This window comes from Peromyscus leucopus, chromosome 4 (genome assembly GCF_004664715.2).
Source record: "Peromyscus leucopus breed LL Stock chromosome 4, UCI_PerLeu_2.1, whole genome shotgun sequence".
NCBI lineage: Eukaryota > Metazoa > Chordata > Mammalia > Rodentia > Cricetidae > Peromyscus > Peromyscus leucopus.
In genome coordinates, this window is record NC_051066.1 from 105291943 (window position 1) to 105312637 (window position 20695).

Here is a 20695-nt window from a genome sequence, read left to right on the forward strand (position 1 = left end):
GGTATTTCTTTTCTTGGTTCAATTTTTAATCAACTCTATCTTTTTTCAGTTGAAGTATTTATAGTGTTCATGTGGGGTTTGGATGTGGTAGAGTTGAATATATGGTTAAGAAAACAGTTCCTCAGTCCAGGAACTCAGGGTCTTGGTGCAAGCTCTATACTATTACTTGAACAGGACATTAACTGGTTGAGTCACCACAGTTGCTTGGTATTACTACCATGCAAATGTCATACCAGATGACTCATAACGATGTCCCTTTAACTTCAGTAACTACTGGAGGGTAAACAACCAAGATAGTATGGTGTATACTCAGGTTTTAGTTAATAATATTAGGATTGGGAAGGAAATAAGTGGGTGAGGATAGAGATAAATAAGTAAAAAATATTGAGGTGGGTAAAGTAGCTGGGAAGGGAAAGTTGGTTGAGATACTGTTCGGGTCCACATATTTTAGTGATTATAAAAAGAGGAAGACTGAAGAGATGACTCAGCAGTTAAGAGCATTTAATTACTGCTCTTCCAGAGGACCTGGGTTCAATTCCCAGCACCCATATGGCAGCCCACACTGTCTATAACACCAGTTCCAGGGAATCTGACACCCTCACATAGACATAGATGCAGGCAAAACACTAGCACACATGAAATAAAAATGAATCTTTTAACAAATTTTAAAAAGAAGAAAAAAGAGACTGAACATCGTGGCATACAACTTTAATCCCAGCACTCAGGAGGCAGAGGCAGGTGGATCTCTGTGAGTTTCAGGCCAGTCTGTTCTACATATTGGGTTCCAGGCCATTCAGGGCTACAAAGTGAGATCCTGTCTAAAAACAAACAAACAAACAAACAAAAATGAAGAGAGGAGTGGGAAGGATAAGAGAAAGAAGACAATACCTAGGAATCAGATGGGAAGTATGAGATGTGATTGAGGAGTATGGTAACGAATGCCTCAGGATTAACTGGCCTCGGAAAATAATCAGCAGTTCTGGTGTTGATTTCTCTGTTCTAGCAGACTGTGGTTGTTGATCAGTGATGGTGGATGCTCCAGAAAGTTCCAGTTCCTGTGGAGCATCTCCACAAATGCCTCTACAAGATTGCTCCATCATTCCAGGGGAGTGCCTTCCTGCTGCATGTTCTTCTTGAATTATGACCCTCACTAAGCATGCTCAGATGTATGGGTCTTAAATTGAACATGCACTGGTTTGGACCCTTCCCAAAGTGCCTCCCTCATGTGAATAGATGTAGGCCTCCCCAACAATTCCTCACCCTTTCTTTGTTTGAGGGGAGCACTATGTTCTAGCTGTAGGTGATAAAAATCTTTCACGGTTGTGTCCTGGCTGTGAGTTTACGTCTTGCACCTGAAGTTGCTCACACAGCCACAGCTGGAATGCTGGTGTTAGGCTTGCTTTCTTCATTTTCATCCATTTCCTCCAGTCTAGGACCCCAGACCATGGGACGGTGCAGCTCACCTTCAGTGCAAGTCTTCTCCACTCGGTTCAACTTTTTGGAAACATCCTCGTAGACACACGCAGAGGTGTGATGCCACGGTGTGTCTAAATTTAGACAATTTGACGACGAAGATTAACGATCACACTCATTACTAATTAGGAAAGCTCAGGCCTTAGGATTTCTATTGTTGTGATGAACACCATGACCAAAATTAACTCAGGGGAGAAATAGTTAATTTTATCTTACAGCTCTCAGGTCACACTCTATCACTGAGGGAAGTCGGGGCAGGAGCCTGGAGGCAGAAACTGAAGCAGAGGCCATGGAGGAATGCTGCTTGCTGGCTCGCTTCTCGTGTCTTGTTCAGCCTGCCTTCCGATACACCTCAAGACCATCTGTCCAGGGGTAGCACCATCCCCCATGGGCTGGGCCCATTCATATCAACCTGGATAGAGGCATTTTATCAACTGGGTTTCCCTTTTTCCAGATGACTAAAGCATTGGTCAGGTTGACGAGCTAACACATGAAGAAAGAGGAAAAACAGGCCTAATAAAAATATGAGTCCCTTTCCACCAAAAATAAATAAATAAAAAATAAATACGATTCAACTGTTGCATAATGCGGTGTGACACCTGAGACGGTTTGGGGCAACTCTGTGTTGACTAAACATGCTGTCATGGAGCCTGTGGGCCTGGGTCTGAGGACCCACCATAGATACTAACACCACCAGGAGAGGTCCAAGTCTTCCTTGGGAGGTGGCCGGAAAGCAGAAGCCCACACACATCTGGGCTCACATCTGGGCTCCATCCGCGCCTCATTCCAGAACTCCCCAGCAGAGGGCAGTCTGAGCTCAGGCACCATTTTTGCCTGGCCACTGGTTTAGCCAGCAGGGCAGATGGGCACCTAGCCCCGTCACTGCCCACTGAAGCTTGGGCATGGAGCCCACTCGCTGGCGGCAGCAGCAGCACCAGAGAAACAGGATGCACAAGGAGGTTGGGTAAAAAGGTTGTTTTGAGTTCTCCCTAAGCCTGGCAGATGCCCGGCCCTGGCATCCTGCCACGTTCCCCCATCTAGGATCCTGGACTGAAGGCTCATCTCGCTCTCAGCCCAGTGCAGGCTGCTCACTGTTTTCATTCACAGCTCGGAATCTGTGTCTCAGAGGCATAGACTCCTAGAGGCTCCGAGGTGGGGGGAGCTCTGTTGCTGTAAGTCTACAAGCTGGCATTTCAAAGAACTTCAAAGGGCAGGTGGGGGCCCTAAACCGTGAAGCTGTCTTAGAGTTAAGAGGTGGCAGCTATGCTGAATGGGGGAGGTGAGTCTTGTGAAGAAATGTCTCAGTCCTATTGTTTTTCTAACTGAGTGACAAGAAATGTGGCTGGGGGTGGGGGTGGGGTGGCTGCAGAGATGGCTCAGCGGTTAAGACCACTGGCTGTTCTTCCAGAGGACCCATGTTTGACTCCCAGCACCCACATGGCAGTTCACAACCCACAACCATCTGTAACTCCAGTCCCAGGAGATCGGATGCCCTCTTCTGGCCCTCTGGGACACTAGGCACACACAAGGTACATACATATACTTATAGGCAATTAAAAAAAAAAAAAAAAAAACCTACTTGAGGAGGATTTTGGAGGAGTTGAGGAAAGAATATGATCAAAATATATTAAATCAACAAATTTTAATTCGGAAGAGAAAGAAAGAAAAAAAAGAAAAGTGGCCATGCCTGAGTTACATCACTGGTTACCAAATATCTCCTTATTTAATAGAAGAGTTAAGGCCCAGAGAGAAGGAACTTCTTACCCAAGGAGAGGCTCCATTCTCTTTCTCGATAGAACACTATGGCATATTAGTGACCTGATACCTAGGGGGCAAAGGCCGACTATTAAGCAGAAGTAGCTGGGCATGGCTTGGACTTCTAGATCTGTCTGACTGGTGGCCGCTGAATAATCCTAAGATTGCCTCATTTCCTTCCTCGGCCAAAAAACTCTTGTTTGGAGAAAGCAGCCTCTCTTAGGACACAGGACACTCCTTTTCCTCGGTGAGTCACAGCCTCCGAACCACTGTGGACAGCTTGACCCCAAGGCAAGACTCTTCCCTGCTCCTGCTTTTTCCAACGAACACCGCCATCAGTGGCACTCCACTGCTTTGGCCAACTCCCTATAACTTAAACTAGCTTCCCTAGACATGTTACATACTCCTTGAAATGGGATCCTAGGGATCCAGAGGATTGCCCATCTTCAATCCTCAAAGTTCATAAGGAAAACGGGTAGAGGCACACTACCTTAGGGTTACTATGCTGTGATGAAACACCATGACCAAATGCAACTTGGGGAGGAAAGGGTTTGCTTCCATAGAAATGTTTGCTCACAGTTCCATAGAACAGTTCATCATCAGAAGCAGTGAGGGCAGGAACCTGAAGGCAGAAGCTGATGCAGAGGCCATGGAGGGGTGCTGCTTACTAGCTTGTTCTACATGACTTGCTCATCCTGCTTTCTTATAAAACCCAGGACCACCAGCCTAGGGACGGCACCACCCACAATGGTCTGGGCCTTCTCCCATCAATCACTAATTAAGAAAAGGCCCTACAGGCTTGCCTACAGCCTGAACTTATGGAGACATTTTCTTAATTGAGGTTCGCTCCTCTCAGATGACTTCAGCTTGTGTCAAGTTGACATGACACTAACCAGCACAGGCACAGAGTGTGGTTTTCCTGCCATGTGCGCAGGTCTCGTGGATGTTGCATGTGCTGGCAGAGGTCTTACCAGTGGCTTTTCAGAAGCCAGTGCGTGTTGGCACTGTGTCCACCTCTGGGAGAATGAGCAGGCCAGAGCTTGGTTATGGATGTTTCCTCAGTCTCAGCCTCCTCCTGAGTAGCTGGGATTGAGCTCTGGCTGCAGGGCCGATCACAGGACTACACTTTTAGGTCTCAGGCCTGTAATTGGAAGTGAGCTAGCCCTGGGAAAAAAATGTCATTTCCTTGTCACTATGACTAACTCCAGCGGGGAGTATTACATAACAAATCCCTTTGTTATGGGCTCTTCCTTGTCCAGCTCCTCCCAGCCAGCAGACACAGGATGTAGTGGAGGTGGTGGTGGTGGTGGTGGTGGTGGTGGTGGTGATGGTGGTGGTGGTGGTGAGACAATCCTGAAAAACTAGTTTTGAAAGAAATTACCTCAAGAATACCTCCTAGGGGAAGAAGTGAGAGCCTGTACCTATTTGTTCAAGGAAAAAGGAACAGAAATAGAAGAAGAAAAAAAAAAAAAAAAAGCGGAGACTAATGAGATTAGCTATCCGCAGGTCGTGGCCAAGACAGGATGAAAAGGATAAAGTGGATGAAGCCTTTTGTTCTGACTTAGGAGCCACTGCAACATTAAAACTTAAATGAAATAAAATTCAGAAGGGATGGAGAACTCTAAAATCAAATTAAAAAAAAAAGCAGAAATAAACAAATTGAAAAATAATGTCCTCTTCATCTTATCACTTTATAGTAAAAGTAATCAAACTTTACTCTGCATGAAACAATTAATTAAACAATTCATTTAATCTCTGTGGTTTCTTTAAGTGATTGCTGCCATGGCTCCTTTGATAAGGGCAGGGATGGATCATGGTGAGCTAAAAGCCCACTAAAGGTCCCCAACAACTGAGCCCAGGTTTCCCATCAGATTGATGATGCTAGAGCTCAGAGCTCAGCGCTGAGATCCCATTATATACTCAGCGCTGGGGCAAGCATAGAGGATGAGCTAGGTGTCCCCCAGGTTCCAGGCATCTATGAGCTCAGTGACAAACATCATGAGGTCCCACAGGAGGGGACAAACGATTCCTTTTATTATCCATAAATACTTAAGTGCCATAAGGACTTGATAAATTCTGAGAGCCCTTTGTGGGTTGGCTTCCTGGAAGATAAGGAATTTGAGATCATCCTTGTTGGCAGGATTCAGATAGGTACAGGGAAAAGAGATGAGGGAAACCCTGACAGCAGAACTCACCTAGAGCAAGGCGGGAGCTTGGGCAGGGAGTGAGGAGAAGGTATTGCATGCAACACAACTGTATACATATACATCCCTTATATATACAATCATGTGACTTTCCCGTTTCATAGGAGGAAGAAATCCACGGAAGACTGAGGCACATGTTGGGTTCCTGTCTCCAAATCTTAGCCCTTTGGTAGCTCCATCTTGGTAATGGTATTTTTGCGTAGGGGGAGAGAGAATCTGCTCGCTCCTTCCGTTGATTTCACTCTTTTCTTTCCTTTCTAGTGTCCGTGCTGAGATGCAGAAGTGGGAAGACAGGCCACTCCCTGTTTGCAGAGCAGGAAATCAAAATTCTCCAGCCTGCTGCATTTTTCTGCAGCCAACCTGTCTGCAACCCCAGGTGTGTGAGGGGAAGCGCGGGCAGGAAAGACTTCGGCTTCCTCTCCCCTCCCAGCTGTGCTGGGGGCTCTGCAGGGAAACAGAAAATGAGAAGAGAAAGCAAGAATGCTCCGGGTGGTAAGGGCCTGAGCTAGGCCTGGCAGCCAGAGGTCAGCATTGGGTCCAGTTAGACGGCAAAGCGTAAGAAGAAAATCTAAATACAGACGGTTCCTATCTGACCATGGGCTCATCGTGCCCTGTGTCCTTATCCTAATCATTATTGAAGTCTGAAAAAGCCCTGGGGTGGGAACAAAGGTAACATCTGGCCTTCCTGATGCTGCCCTCCATTGTTCCAGGCCCTTCCCTATGAAACAAACAACACAGGTACCCACAGCTCCAAGAAGGTAAGGCCAACACCTGCTCCCTTTGGTCCTTTTCATTCCTGACTGTTCCCAACACCCTTGTCCTTCCCGGGCATCCAATGCAAGGTCTTGGTAGCAGCTCCAGCCATGGGGCCTGGGGCTGTAGCTCTGTAGCCATGCTTCACCAGGAACATCCTTTTTTCCTTCGTCCCCCAGCTGATGTCAGAACCAGCCACCAGGGCCCAAAGGTGGTGGTTTCTCTCATGACACCCCTCCGACAGTGTGGTTTTTACATCCTGTCCTGGTTGGTGTGTTTGTCATCTCCCCCCCTCCCACCATCCAGAGCTTTCCAGGTGCAGTAGCCAAATTTTGTTTTTCTCTTTCTCCTAGCACAAGACACAGCTCTGATAATATTTGTGTAATAGTTGAGGCATGGATATTTTCCTTTAAACCAATGTTTTAAAAACCTTTTTAGCCTCCACCCTCACTAAGAAATACATTTTATATTATAAACAGTTTGCACAAACAGACAGACAGACAACCCCCCCCACACACACACCTGTAACACAGTTTTTAAGGAAGAATACTTACAATGTTGGCTGCAGTCTGGTATTTTCTTTATTTCATTTTTTACAAGGCTGCCTGTTGTAGGTTTGGAGATGTAGCTCAGTGGTCCAGCACTTGCCCAGCAAACATGAGACCCTAGCATCAAAACCAAAAAGAGCTTGTCGGGATCTGGAGGTGGAAAGCTCCATCCTAAAGCACAGGGTACTCTGTCACTGCTAAACTGGGATGAGCTTTACATACAAACCTGATCAGATTAGAATTAAGCTGTAAACAAACGAGGGTTCAGCCGGGTTCTGCTTTGCAGACTGTGAATATGGCCTCATTACAAGGAAGGAGCCCCTGGAGCAGGGGTGGGGTGGGTGGGGTGGGGTGGGGTGGGGGTGGGGTTACTGACAGTGGCCATAGCTTCCATGGTCTGGATAAGAAATAGGCCCTAGTCCTGCTTTTTGTATTTTTCCGCTTTGGTAATTTTGTTATGCCCAGATGGCGGAGACCCCAAAAGACCACCACGGAGACCGAATCCCATATGTAAAAGCAAAGAGCCTTTATTCAAGCTCCGGGGCTCTGCAAGGGCAGGAGGTGATTAGACATTCACAGGGAGTAGTGGCAGGGAATAAACAGGTTAACCGGCCCCTCCTGTCTGCACAGCCTCACCGTGGATAAGAGTTAAGAGGAATGCCAGGGTGAGGAAGGATATTCCCGCCTCCCATCCCAATATAGCAACATTCCAGCTATAAACTCTTTTAGTAACTGTCAAAAGAACATCATAAAACATAATTGATATATAAATCATGAAATTACATTGCAAAATGTTGTCATGATTCTGTTTGTCTACTGATGACAGTAACCACACATCTTTTATAGAGAAAGGAGAAACATGGTGGGCTACATCCTAGTAGGCATGCCACCTCCATGAGGAAAGCTGAGGAGAACACTCCAGCTAGGATCTGCAGTCTCACATACCTGGGTCTTTGTTCTCTCAACCTCATCAAACACTTTCTAGGATAGCTTTGTGCTGTCGGTCAAAGGGACACCATTGGTCTGGAGAGATAACTCAGCAGTTAAGAGAGCTGGCTGCTCCTCCAGAGGACTTGTATTCAGTTCCCAGCACCCACGTGGTGGCTAGCAGTTCTCCGTAACTCCAGTTCCAGGGGATCTGACACCCTTTTCTGACCCCCTCAAACACAGCACACGCGGTGCACAGCCATACACACAGGCAAAAGCGCTCCTATACAGTTTTTAAAAATCTCAAATGGAGGGAGAGGAAAGTAAGTTTATCTTTTTGAGACAGGGCCTTCTGTAACCCTGGGTGGTCTTGAACTACTAGCCCAGGATGACCTTGAACTTCTGCCCCTCCTGCCCCCACCTCCCAAGTGCTAGGATTGCCGGCCCATACCACTAAGGCCAGTTTCTTTGGTGCTGGAGATGGGATTCGAGGCTTTGGGCAAGCTAAGCGAGTCCTCTCCCAACTGAGCACTCTCCTCAACCTGGCCATGTCATCCTTACACTGAATTTGAGGGGGTAGGCGAGGCCGTTGTTCAGAGTACTTGTCTACCCACTGGTGTGAAGACATGAGTTCAATAACAGGCAACACACACAGACACACACACACACACACACACACACACACACACACACACACACGAACAACTCTGTAAATGAAAACAAAAACAAAAGCTTAACTACCTACCTAGTACTTTTTTTTTTTTTAAGAGAATAGTTATAGCCCACCTGCAACAAATTCATGTGTTGAGCCTGACGCCAAATGTGGTGGCACCTGGAGGCAGGCCTTTAGCGTGGTGATTAGACCACAGTGGGGAGCCTTCGCGTACAGGATCAATGCTCTCAGAAGAGACTCCCGAGAGCTCCCACAGTCTTCTGTTATGTTAACAAAGAAGAGGATGGATTTCTATAGCTGATGGGCCTTCACTAGACACAAATCTGTGGGCTTCCTGACCTTGAACTTCCCAGCTTCCTGTGAGCAATAGATTCCTGTTGTTTACAGGCCACAGGTTTATGGGCTCCAGTTTCAGCATCCTGCACACACAAAGACACTAATGTGCTCATCGTTTGCCAGACACAGAGGCGAGGATGGTCCATGTTCCCAAGTGCATGTGGTTTTCACTTCAGTGAGGTAGAATGAATGGACGACCTTGACCGTGGAACAAAAAGAGACTGGAGCTCTCTGGCCCAGGAGTCTTCCGGCGTAGGAGGAACCAGTCTCTTCTAAGCCTTGGGTTCTCATCTGCAGAATTCAGGAAGCTTCACTGTTGCTCAAGATGGCTATAAGAAGGAACCAGGGGGTAGGCTGGGAAGCAGGTAAGGTTTCTGAGAAAGTCCACCTTTTTCTAACTGTACGAATAGTGGTACTCAGTGAATAATTACGGGTGAAACCCCAAGATGAAGAAATTCTAAGGTTGCCTTTTGCGAAATAACCATGCCTGGCTGCTTCAGCGCACAGAGGGGTGGCAGTGAAGACAAGCCAGGCTGGGCACAGGAGACCTTTACCCCTCGGGAAGCAATGGAAAATGAAGCCGACAGATAGGAGGCCCAGTCATGGAAAGCCCTGGCTAGACAAAGCCATCTGGATTGGGTCCTCTAGGCCACGGTAGAAAATAATGGCTTAGAAGACTGTGCGGGCTGGTTCTGGCGGAGTGTAGAGGCGGGGAAGTGGCTGCAGGTGTCCATGGATGAGTGGTTGGATCAGAGGGCAGTGTGGCAAGGGCAGGGGAACCCAGAGCCTAGTCGGGTGCCTGGTTCTCACACCTCCCGCCATCTGCCTTCTCCGCCACATCAGTCCCACATCCCTCTACCACCTAAGTCAACGTGCTGATGGCACTTAGCAAATGCTTAGGATGATCAAGATGTCGCCAGCGGCAGCTCCTTGGCAAACTCGGGCTGGCTGCCTTTGAGTGGGTCATGAGCAGAGGCGGGGCAGGCCCCCTCTTTCTTTGGTGAGAAAGTCAGCCCGGAGTCTACCTCACGGGAAGCCAGGCCCTCGGCAGCACCTGACATCAGGTGCTGTTGCAGCTGGCTGGGTGAGAAGAGAAGCTGACACCTCTCTGGGCTGGCTGAGGGCTGCTGCTTCTTCCACTCGACGCAGAGGAAAGCAGGTCACCCTGCACCCTGTCAGACACGGAGGGACTGACCGATGCCTCTGGGGACCGAACTACAGAGAAGTATTTCTGGAATGGCTGCAGGCACACCTCACTGAGGAAGTGAAACTGGTGATTCATCCATAGTCCAGTCTAACTGCAAAAGGGTTGAGTCTGGTCACCCTGGGGCCTTCCACCTTCTAATATATACCTTCCTTGGGATCTTCTTGCCTTGCCCCGAGCTTGTGAATTTACCAGTCCCTGCTAAATTGCCTGTGCTCTGACCGAAGGGCACAAAGATCTCCACTTCAGTATTTTGCCGGGATTTGGGAAAAGAGAGCGGACCAACCAGACCCAGTGGCAGGGTAGACACCTGTGTTTTTAGAGTTAAACTTGAATAAGAGGATCCCAGGGGGATGGACATAAGGATAAGGGATGAGAGGTCTTCATCATGGGTTATATGCCACAGAATGGACTAATGATGATTATGATAATGACACGTGGGAGGCCTATAGGATCGAGTCACCTAGCATCCAAATAATCCAGGAGGAGGCCGGAGCGGAAGGAGGCAGTAGTCTGGGTGAAACCGCAGGATGCAGACTGCTGGGGTGTGGAGTTTGGAGATTCAAGGAACAGTGGGCTTGAAGCCTCAGAGGACCCAGCTGGGAGAGATGCCGCTCTGGTTATTCCATCAGGGGCGGGTCCTGAGAGGGCTGCTGCTTGGCGTCATTGAGACATTTGGGGGTTACTATGCTACAGTCGCTGGAAGAGCTCTATAGCTGTATTGAGAATGGTGGGAGGAGACACGGGGTTAGTGGAAAGGTGCCTGGAGGGGGTGATTTCAGCGCAGACAGATTCCGTGAGATTCTACAATGAGACGGAGCGGACAGATGATGAGGGCTGGGGAAGGAGGCTGCTATGGACTTGGATAGGTGGAGAACACACAGAAGTCATCGAAGACCATGTTAACAAGGAACTTGCTCGGGCTGGAGAGAGAGCTCAGCGGGTACAATGCTCCCCTTGCAAGTGTGAGGACCTGAGTTTAATACCCAGCACTGATGTAAAAAGGGGGTGTGTGTGTGTGCTAGTGTGCACTTCTGATCCCAGTGCCAGTGCTGGAAGGCAGAGAGATGAGCCTGGGGGCGGGGCTCAGCTGGCTAACGACACACACACACACACACACACACACACACACACACACACACACACCCCTGTCCAGGGAGCCCCATCAGCATTTCAATGATAGGCAACCTAGGAAGCCTTAAGAAAGGCTCGAGTGTTTGGAGGTAGAAGGTCACGTGATCTCAGCAGGTGGAGAGGCCGGAAAGCAGTGGGTTGAGACCACTCTCTCAGGGAACCTGAGGTAGAAGGAGTTGCGGTCAGAGCACAGGCAACTTAGAGGTGTTTAGAGGTGAAACAGACGATAGTGAGAGAAGTCTTGGAACGTGTACCTGCTGGGGACAAGGAGGACAATAAGGACGAGAGGCGTTAAGTGACTCCCCCTCCCCCCAACACACACGCACACACCCTGGGGTAGGTGGAAATGCTAATCTGGGGTTTCACAATAACCTGCAGTTCCCTGGTTCCTCAGCCTTGTGTCAAATCTGCTGGCCTCGGCTGGTGGAAAGTCCCTAAGGCCCTGGTCTTCCCTACTGGAGGCCGAGGGAGATGTCAGGCAGCTGGATGGACCAAGAGAGCCGTGAGGGTGGTCTTAGCTCGAGGCTGGGGTCTTGAGCACCAGACACGACTCCTCTCTCCTTCTGCACCTATTCCTGCCCTGCCCTCATCCCAGGGCCCAATTAGAGCCGCCGGACAAATGTGCAGAGGGTTGTAAACATCAGTGAAGTGCTCTGAGTGGCCCCTGGCTTAGATGTGCCAGAGTGATAGGAAGTGAAAGTGGTAAGCCCCAGGAGGCGAGGGCAAGGGCTGGCTTCATCATGAGCTGTTTATTGGCAGCCAGAGCCTTGAGCCAGCCTTTCTGAGTTGCTAACTACAGACTTGGAGTCGTTGGCAGCAAAACTGTGTCTCTTCAGAGTTTGGTTACCCACGATGACCCCATAACAACCGCCATGCCAACGGCCAGCTCTGTGGGAGTGGGGATGTCAACAAGCAAAGGAGGTGAAGGCGAGGATGACCTCACTGGATAAGCAAACATACACCCCACATGGTTGGGGGAAGGAGGGACTCATCTGCTGGGCTGTGGGAGGCTGCTGGGGAGCAGACAGGCTGGGAAGAGGTGGAGGGAGGAAGAAAGAAACCTTGGTCTACAGAAGCAGGGCTCGTGGAAAGGGGAGAGAGAGAGACAGTCTTGTTCAGAAGTGACAGGCTGGAGTTCGTTCGGGAGGGCAGAGGAAAAGCTGCTTGGCTGAGGCTAAGAATCAAGATTTCAATAGAACTGTAGAGAGTTCTCTGTTAAAAAGAGAGTTAAAGAGAGAAAGGGAGATGTGGGTGGCCACATGCGATTCTGAAAGAGATTTGAAAACATCCCTCAGCCTTGACCGGGATGTGTCCTTGTGTGTGTTGGGTTGGTGTCTAAGTTGGTACATTATCATATAAATAATGAAAACATTCACGTAGCCTACAACCCAGGAGGCAGAGGAAGGAGGGTCACAAGTTCAAGGCCACCCTAGTCTACCAACAAGACTATGTTTCAAAAACAAACAAATGGAGCTAGGGGATGTAACTTAATTAGTAGAGGGCTTCCTAGCATCCATGAAGCTCCGTTTCGTTCCCAGTCCCTCATAATCCGGGTAGGGTGACATACACTGTAAGATTACTACTGAGGAGATGGAGGTAAAAGGCTGTAGAGTTCAAGATCATCCTTGGCTATAGAGTGAGTCTGAAGTCAGCCTGAGATTCAGGGGACTTCATCTCAAAGATAAGCAAACTAAAATCCGGGACACTCAAATCCAACCAGTATGCAAATGAGTGCTTTCCAGCCGCCAGATACAGTGACACAGAGAGGTGAAGCCATTTGCCCAAAGTCACGGGATGGGGGAACATTAGAGGCAGAGCCTCTCACTGCAGATGGTCTGACCTCAACACCTATGTGGGAGTACAATAGTAGAAACTCAGGAAAATGGGACTTAGAAAAAGTGGTGGCTTTCAGCCTCTGACTAAAAAAGAGTAGGTAAACACATTGTTTCTAATCTTGCCAGTCAACAAGAATCATCATTTTTGTAATTGTTTCCCGGACTGCTACATGCATCCAGATCACACCAGAGCTTGTTGGGTGTTCTGGGAGCTAGGGCTGTGGCACAGTGGCCGAGTACACTCTCAACATGCACAAGGCCCTAGGATTGCTCCCTCCCCACAAATGCAGGCTGGTCTTAGACATCTGGGGTGGGGACCTGGCAAGTTCCCCTGCTGCAGAGCCATGACTATCCTTTGAGGAGCCAGGCAGAGGACCAGTCCTTTAGCCTCCACCACTGGAAATAGATTTCTCCGATGAAAATGAGGAAGTCAAGTTTTGCTCATGAGCTGAGTTTCCCCCAACAGCTGAAATCTATTCCCATTCTCTCCCTTCTTTTCCTCTCTTTCCTTTACCTTTTCCCTCTGTGAAGGACCTAACTAACCCAGGGCTTTCTGCCACGCTAGGTAAGTGCTATCGTGGAGGGACACCCTAGCCCTTGGATGTTTTGCTACATGGTGTTGCCATGTAGCTCAGCATGGTATTGAACTAGCCAAGGAGCCCAGACTGACCTCCTGCTCCCACCTCTCCTGCTTTATTTCCTGAGTACTGGAATTACACGTATGCACCATTATCCCCCGCCTGGAGCACCTCTTGGGCCCCCAAACACTTAACATTAGAGACTAGTAAAGCTATGATAAAATTCCCCTCACCCAGCCCCAAGACCGGCATTATTTTTTTCCTACCCATTGAGGCCTGTGGGGCTGTTATTAGAGAGCCCTCTTTTGGTGAAGGAATCAAAGGGATCAATGATCCAGATTTGACTTGGAGGGGATGCTCGGAGGGGTTTCTTGCAGTGGAGGGGTGGCCTGGGGAACAAGTAGCCTGGTATAATCTTTCATGTTCTGGAAATGTTTGCTGAGTGAATGATAAATCGGAGTCTACTGGTAGACAGAGAGTGTGGGCCAGGCCTAGAAGTGGCAGGTCGGGCAGGGGGCAGGGTGTGAAGAAGTGTAGAATGTTGACTTTACCAGCTCTGGTGTTGTTTAAAGGCGAGGAAGGAGTTCTGTGTTTTGTGAGGACACAGGTTGGTCAACCTTGTGACTGTGCAGTGAGATCCACCGCAGGCTGTTTGGTGAATGATTGAAGAGCTAGGGGAAGCCATGCTGAGCCCAAAGCTGCCTCTCTCCTCCTGGAGATGACTGTGTGGATGATTCATGTCTTGCCACCCCCTCACTTTCTCAGGCAAAACCCACATGTCCTGGGGTGTGGGGACAATGAGAGGGATCTCCATTACACGGGAGGGTTCCAGCAATCCTTTCACCTTGGCTGAAGAGCTGAGAAAACAGCACTGGAGAAGAGGGGGAGCCGCAGGACGGGTCTCCTCGGAGACTTCTGACCTAAGTCCTTCTGAAGAAGCATCTGAGAATGCTGTGTGGTCCTGAGGCTGGCTCAAAGGAGAGCCAGGACATCTGGACCATTTCAGGATGATGGAGAGCGGTGCTCCTTTCTGCACTGTCTGGGTCCTCTGCCACATCACTCCCGTATGTGTGAATACAAGCCAAAGGGAAGCAACCACATGATGAGCAGTCAGGAAGGAGGCACTGCAAGTCCGGAGTGGGTAGGCCACCTCTGGTCTTGACAGTAAAACGGACCACTAGTTTCCCTGGCACAACAAAGTGCAGCTGTCCATGCTTTGGGATGCTGGCCTGAGACCCACCTCAACTATGCTCTTCACATCAGAGCGTGGGTGGCTGGGTCTTTGAAAGTACTCTACCTCTACTTCAGGTTCCAGGTTCCCCTGAAGCTAGTGTGGACAGTCATGGATACTGGCTGCCTGGTCTGTGAGATAGGGAGAAGGAAGATGTGAAATTGTCTAGAGACGGAGAGGTCAGCAGTATCCAAAGCAGATGGGGAGGTGATGGGGATTAGACTCCTTTTTATTTTATTTTTTTACTTTTCCTGATGCTATTTGGTTTTAGAGACAGGGTCTTATAGCCCAGACTGGTCTAGAACTCATGATTTTCCTGTCTCTGCATCCCAAGTGATGATTGCTGGTTCTTCCCCGCTTCCCGCCCCACTGTGTGTGTGTGTATGTGTTGTATATACATCAGCTGTCTTCCTCTATTACTCTCCACCTTACTGCCTTGAGAAGGGTCTCTCATTTAATTGGAAGCTTACTGTTTAGGTTGGTTTGGCTGGCCAGGGAGTTCTAGGGATCCCTCTCTCTGTTCCCTGTTCTCCCAGTGGCCATGCCTGGCTTTTTACATGGGTTTTGGGGATTTAAACTCAGGTCCTTATGTGTGCACTACAAGTTCTCTTAGCCACTGAGCCATCACCCCAGCCCCACAGGAGGGTTTTGCCTTGCAAGACAGGTTCTCTTTTCCGGAAAGACTTTAAGAGAACAGGGTTTTCAGCAACTCCAAGGGCAAGGCACACCTTCATTCTAGAGCGAGCATGTGTGCTAGATTCCTGTCTTCTTACTGTAGGGGAACTGGGGCCAATCTTAGAGACAGGTCTAGGAGTGCCCCTTGCTATTCCAATAGGGCTTGAGAAGGCTTTAAATACAGGTCATAAATGCAAGAGTGAAATGCAAGAGAGGAAAAAAATGTGTCCAGTGCAAGTAAGAGTTAACATCCCAATCTGCCTGACTTGCCTTTGGGCTTCCCAGCATTCCGCGGAGGTGGGGAATGTGCTTGAAGTTTGCTAGGGCTTTGACCGGATTGAACTGGCTTCATGCTCGGTGCCTCAGTTCCTTTGTAAAATAACATGAAAATACTCACAGTGTTTTACACGGGAATGTGCCTGGCACAGAGGAAGCACGTGGTCACACTGCAGATTTTATAATTCTCTCCTTTACCCGGGGACAGGGAAGTGACTGTGGAGGAGGAGGGTCTCCCTTAAGGGGTACCTTCTCTTCCAGGGATGTTCTCTTCCTCTGTTCCCTTCAAGTCTTATGGGTGGCCTCTGCAACTGCCTTGTTCCTGGTCTGGCTGCACGGGGAATGTTCCCGTGTCTGCTTGAGTTTCCCCTCTACAACAGACATCTTCCAGGATGTACATTCATGAATACTGAATGGTGACTGCAGATGAATTTCCTGGACTGTAAGTCTCTCTGAGCTCACAATGCCCACATGTGGTATTGTCTCCTCCTTTCGTCTGGGATTCTGAAGGCCAGGGGAGACTTGTCCCACAGAGCTTTGTTTTGTGTTCTGCAGTACCAGGCAGGCTGTTTTTTTCTGATCTCTGAGGGGTCTGAGACCCATGGCTTAGCGACAGTGACTGACTTATTAAGGATCCTGTGGGCAGGGATGCTGAGGTTGGCTTTAGCAGTGGTGTGTTTGCCTAGCACGCAAGCCCTGGGTTCCATTCCCTGCGCTGCCAATTGTAGATGGGTTTTTCTTTGGGACGCCAGCTCACAAAAAACAACACAGAGACTTATTAATTATGAAAGCTTGGCCTATAGCTTTGGCTTGTATAACTAGCTCTTATAACTTAAATTAAACCATTTATATTAATCTATGGTTTGCTTTGTGTTTTTTTTTTAACCTTTCTTCCATCTTGCATCTCCTGTGTCCTTTGGTGTCTCTCCTGCACCTAGATACCTAGATTCATCTCCTCTTTTCCTCTCTCTCTTTCTCTCTCCTCTCTCTCCCCCCTCTCTCTCTTCCCAGAAGTCCCACCTAACCTCTTCTTGCCTAGCCATTGACCATTCAGCTCTTTATTAAACCAATCAGAAGGCACCTTGGCAAAGACATCTTTTTTTATTTATTTAATTTAGTTTTATTTATTTATTTATTTAAGACATCTTTATAATGTACAAAAAGATTATGCCACAACAGCAAGTAAGTAAATGCATAAATAAATAAAACAAAAGTATTATTAGGGGCTGGAGAGATGGCTCAGAGGTTAAGAGCACTGACTGTTCTTCCAAAGGTCCTGAGTTCAATTCCCAGCAACCACATGGTGGCTCACAGCCATCTGTAAGGAGATCTGGCGCCCTCTTATGGCCTGCAGTCATACATAATAAATAAATCTTTAAAAAAAAAAAAAAAGAAAGAGTTCATACCATTCTTGTAAATGACCTGAATCTGATTCCTAGCACCTCCACTGGGCAGCTCACAACTGCCTGTAACTTCAGTTCTAGGGGTATTTTGTGCCTCTAGGTTCCCGCATTCAGATGCACATACCCACCCACGTATACATATTTTGAAATAAAATAAATATTAAAAAAACAACCCCCCTCGGAGGCATTGGAGTTCAGGCCTGGATGCTCCCATACTGTGTATCACATGCTGCCCCACTCCTCTGGCAACAGCTGACGTGCTGGGCCTCTCTTCTGCAGCAAGAAGTCTGGAAGAACTTGGCCCTGAGGGCTGGAGAGAAGAAGGTGGTGGGGGACTCTGATTGCAGCTAGTTGTTGAATGAGGAGAAAGGGTGTTTAGGTACGCTAGCTGCCCTTTAGAGTAGCCTTACACAGTCTGATCACCTCCTCCTCCCTGTGAAGGAGGGACCCTTCATTCTCTTTAAAGCTGAGATAACCAGGTAAAGGATGTGTTTGCCCTGGGTCACGAGACTAGTGGACCGCAGAGCAAGCAGTCTGGCTTCAGACTGTGTTCAACTACTTACTAATAGGCTTCCTAAGACCCAAGAGCAGGTGTGTACCACGGCCTTCCTTCTAATTACTTTCCTCAGCATTGAGAGACTGCTGGAACCAATGCTATCTGTGTAGTCGCTAGGGTTCCTCATCCGCTCTTCTAATTTCACTCTTATGCTGTAAGAAAACACTCTGACAGGAAGCAGCAACTCAGGGAAGCAAGGGTTTCTTTTAGCTTATAATGCCAAGTTACCACCATCACTGCGGGGGGGAATGTCAAGGCGATGGGAGCTTGGGACAACTAGTCACATTACCACCACGTGAATATGTGCATGCTTAGTGCTAGGCTAGCTTTCTCCACTTAACATCTCCTTTTATTTGATGTGTATGAGGGTTTGCCTGAATGATATGGCTGTGTACCACGTGTATGCCTAGGGCATGCAGAGGTCAGAAGAGGGTGTCAGATCCCCTGGAACTGGAGTTAGGGACAATTGTGGGCCCCTGTGTGGATGGTGGGAATCAAGCTGGGACCCTCTTGGAAAACAAGTGCTCTTAACGTCTGAGCCAACTCTCCAGCCTCTTCTCCACTCCTGTATAGTCCAGGAACCCAAACCAGATATGCTGGCTAATTTTATGTCAACTTGACACAGGCTAGGGTTATCTGAGAGGAGGGAACCCCAGTTGAGAAAATGCCTTCATAAGATTAGGCTGTAGACAAATCTGTAGGACATTCCCTCAGTTGGTGATTGATGGGGAGGTCCTAGCCCATTGTGGGCAGTGCCATTCCTGGGTTGGTGGTCCTGGGTTCTCTAAGAAAGCAGGCTGAGCAAGCCATGAGGAGCAAGCCAGAAAGCAGCACCCCTCCATGGCCTCTGCATCAGCTCCTGCCTCCAAGTTCCTGTTCTGTTTGAGTTCCTGCCCTGACTTCCTTCAGTGTTGAACAGTGATGTGAAAGTATAAGCCAAATAAATCCCTTCCCCCAACTTCCTTTTTGGTATGGTGTGGCTTTGGTTTTCCACATCAGTTAAGACAGTCTTCTAAAGACAAGCCCACAGGCCAACCTGATCTAGACAACCCTTCACCAAGACTCTCTTCCCAGGTTTTTCTAGGTCGTATCAAACTGAATATTAAAACTAATAGCCAGGTGTGATGGTGCATGCCTTTGATCCCAGCACTCATGAGGTAGAGGCAGGGGAATCGATGTGAGTTCAAGGCCAGACTGGTCTACACAGTGAGTTCCAGGAGAGCCAGAGCAACACAATGAGACCTTGTCTCAAACAACAACAACAACAACAACAAAAACCCCAAAAATCTAAACCAAAACAAAAAACTCAAACTAAGACAAAAAAACAACTCCCCCTCCAAAAAACCCAACCATTTCATGATCTCCCCCCCTCTTTTTTTCCTATTTCAAAACACTAACTTCTCTCCAGAGACAGAGAAACTTGTCTCTGCTTGAAAATACAGTGGTACCAACCCACATAAGGCCACGAGTCAGAATACTGCACCCTCTATTGGAACCAGTCACTCCTCCACATCTTACAACTCCGCCTCAGGATTCTGCTCCTGTCCCCTAGTGCACCTTATTCACCATGGCTGCCTCGCCTTGGTTGTCTCAATTTCAAGAGGCAAAAGCAGACTGAAGCAAAACGCATCAAACACAGTGGGGAAAGTCATGAGCAATTTCCTCACAAATAATTACTTTAAAAATTGTTTTAATTGGCAGAACACTAACAGCTTTTAACACACCAGTCCTTTATTCAATGTTTTATAACCTTGGAATGAAGGAAGGGCAGAGAGTGTTGCATTTGAAGATGCCAGAATTACACTCCAGGGTCAGTGTCCTGGAACACGACCTTTGTTTTCCAGCCATGACCTTGGGGTCAATAGACCTGTATAAACTATACGATTCCGACTCTACCCGATAGGTCAGAGGGCACTCAGATGACGTTTTAATTTACAACACCTTTGTTTCTGCTATTCAGCGCCCTACCTTTGGAGATGATAAAACTGCAGGGAGTTTTAGGGCGTTCTAAACCAGGTATTACTTAACTATCACTATAACTCTCATAACTTAAATCTCTCAGGCAATAAAATGAAAAGCCAAATGCGCATAACTAACCTCATGGCAAAACTACACCGTATACCACGTAGGGGAACAGGAAGCAATCTTTATTTCAAAAGGATGGGAAAACTTCCAGGATGCGAAAAGGACATCCTCTCCTACATTTTAAAACAGGCACATTTCCCAACATTTCCTACCTTTTCCTACGCTCTACAACAGGCACCACTCCGGAAAAAGTAACGAGGAAATGGACATTTCCCGAAGATCTACTGAGTTCCAGTCACATGCTTATATCTTAGCTCATATGATTCTTACTGGGTAAGAACTTGTAACCAGAATACCTGAATTAGTACTGCCTGTCGCCACAAGCCCCGATGAGCAGACAGGAAATGCATCTTTGCTGTGCTTTACACAATCCTAACCCGTCCACGGGTCTCCTCTCATACTGCTAGTATTGCACGTTCTTGAGCACTTGGTCTGAGAGATCTAGGGGTTTGGTTCAAGGTGACACACACTGCAGCATTCAGAGAGTCAGAATTCGAATCCGACGCAACATCCTCCCCGCTGCGCCACAGCCGGGGCTCCGACACCGCAGGTCCGCCGCGGAGTCACCAATGACCCATGGCTCTCCCTCAGCGCAGCGCCACAACAGGGGACGCGAGCCCGTCCTCGTGACTCCCGAATCTTTCCGTTTTCACCCAAGTGCGTGACTGCGGGAGGGAGGCGGCCACGTGAGGCCAAGGGACCGACCAGGTCCGGCCAAGGGCAAGTCCCCAGCACACGCGCTCTTCGGCGTCGCCACACAGCTGACCCCGGCCTGCGTGGGAGGAACTCGGAACGACCTTGGCTGCGGCCTCTGAGTCCCGGTGTGGCGACCTGCGGGCCTGGGCGAGACTCCCCCGCAGCCCCCCGCCCGCTACCACCCGGCGTAGCCGGCACAGACAGGATAACCGGGGCGAGGCTGCAGGGAGGAGGCCGGCCAGGCCCACGTGGACCGGCTCCCCCTTGGGGGCGGGGCCTAGGGGAGCGTCCGGACCAATCAGAGCCCCTGCTCAGCTCACCCGGCCGGGCGCGCCCGACCAGCCTGTGGCTGC

At 48.7% G+C, this 20695-nt stretch overlaps 1 long non-coding RNA gene across 2 annotated transcripts; it reads right to left on the reverse strand.

The window, feature by feature from the left end:
* Positions 1-5686: 5686 nt before the first annotated feature.
* LOC114709510 lies at positions 5687-20660 on the reverse strand. Of its 2 annotated transcripts, none has more exons than XR_003736941.2 (3): positions 19943-20660; positions 6740-6850; positions 5687-5876 (listed from the first exon to the last, which is right to left on the reverse strand). It is a non-coding gene; the product is annotated as an uncharacterized LOC114709510 (long non-coding RNA). The 2 variants fall into 2 exon arrangements; XR_005091403.1 differs by lacking the exon at positions 19943-20660 and adding an exon at positions 8447-10224.
* Positions 20661-20695: the final 35 nt, after the last annotated feature.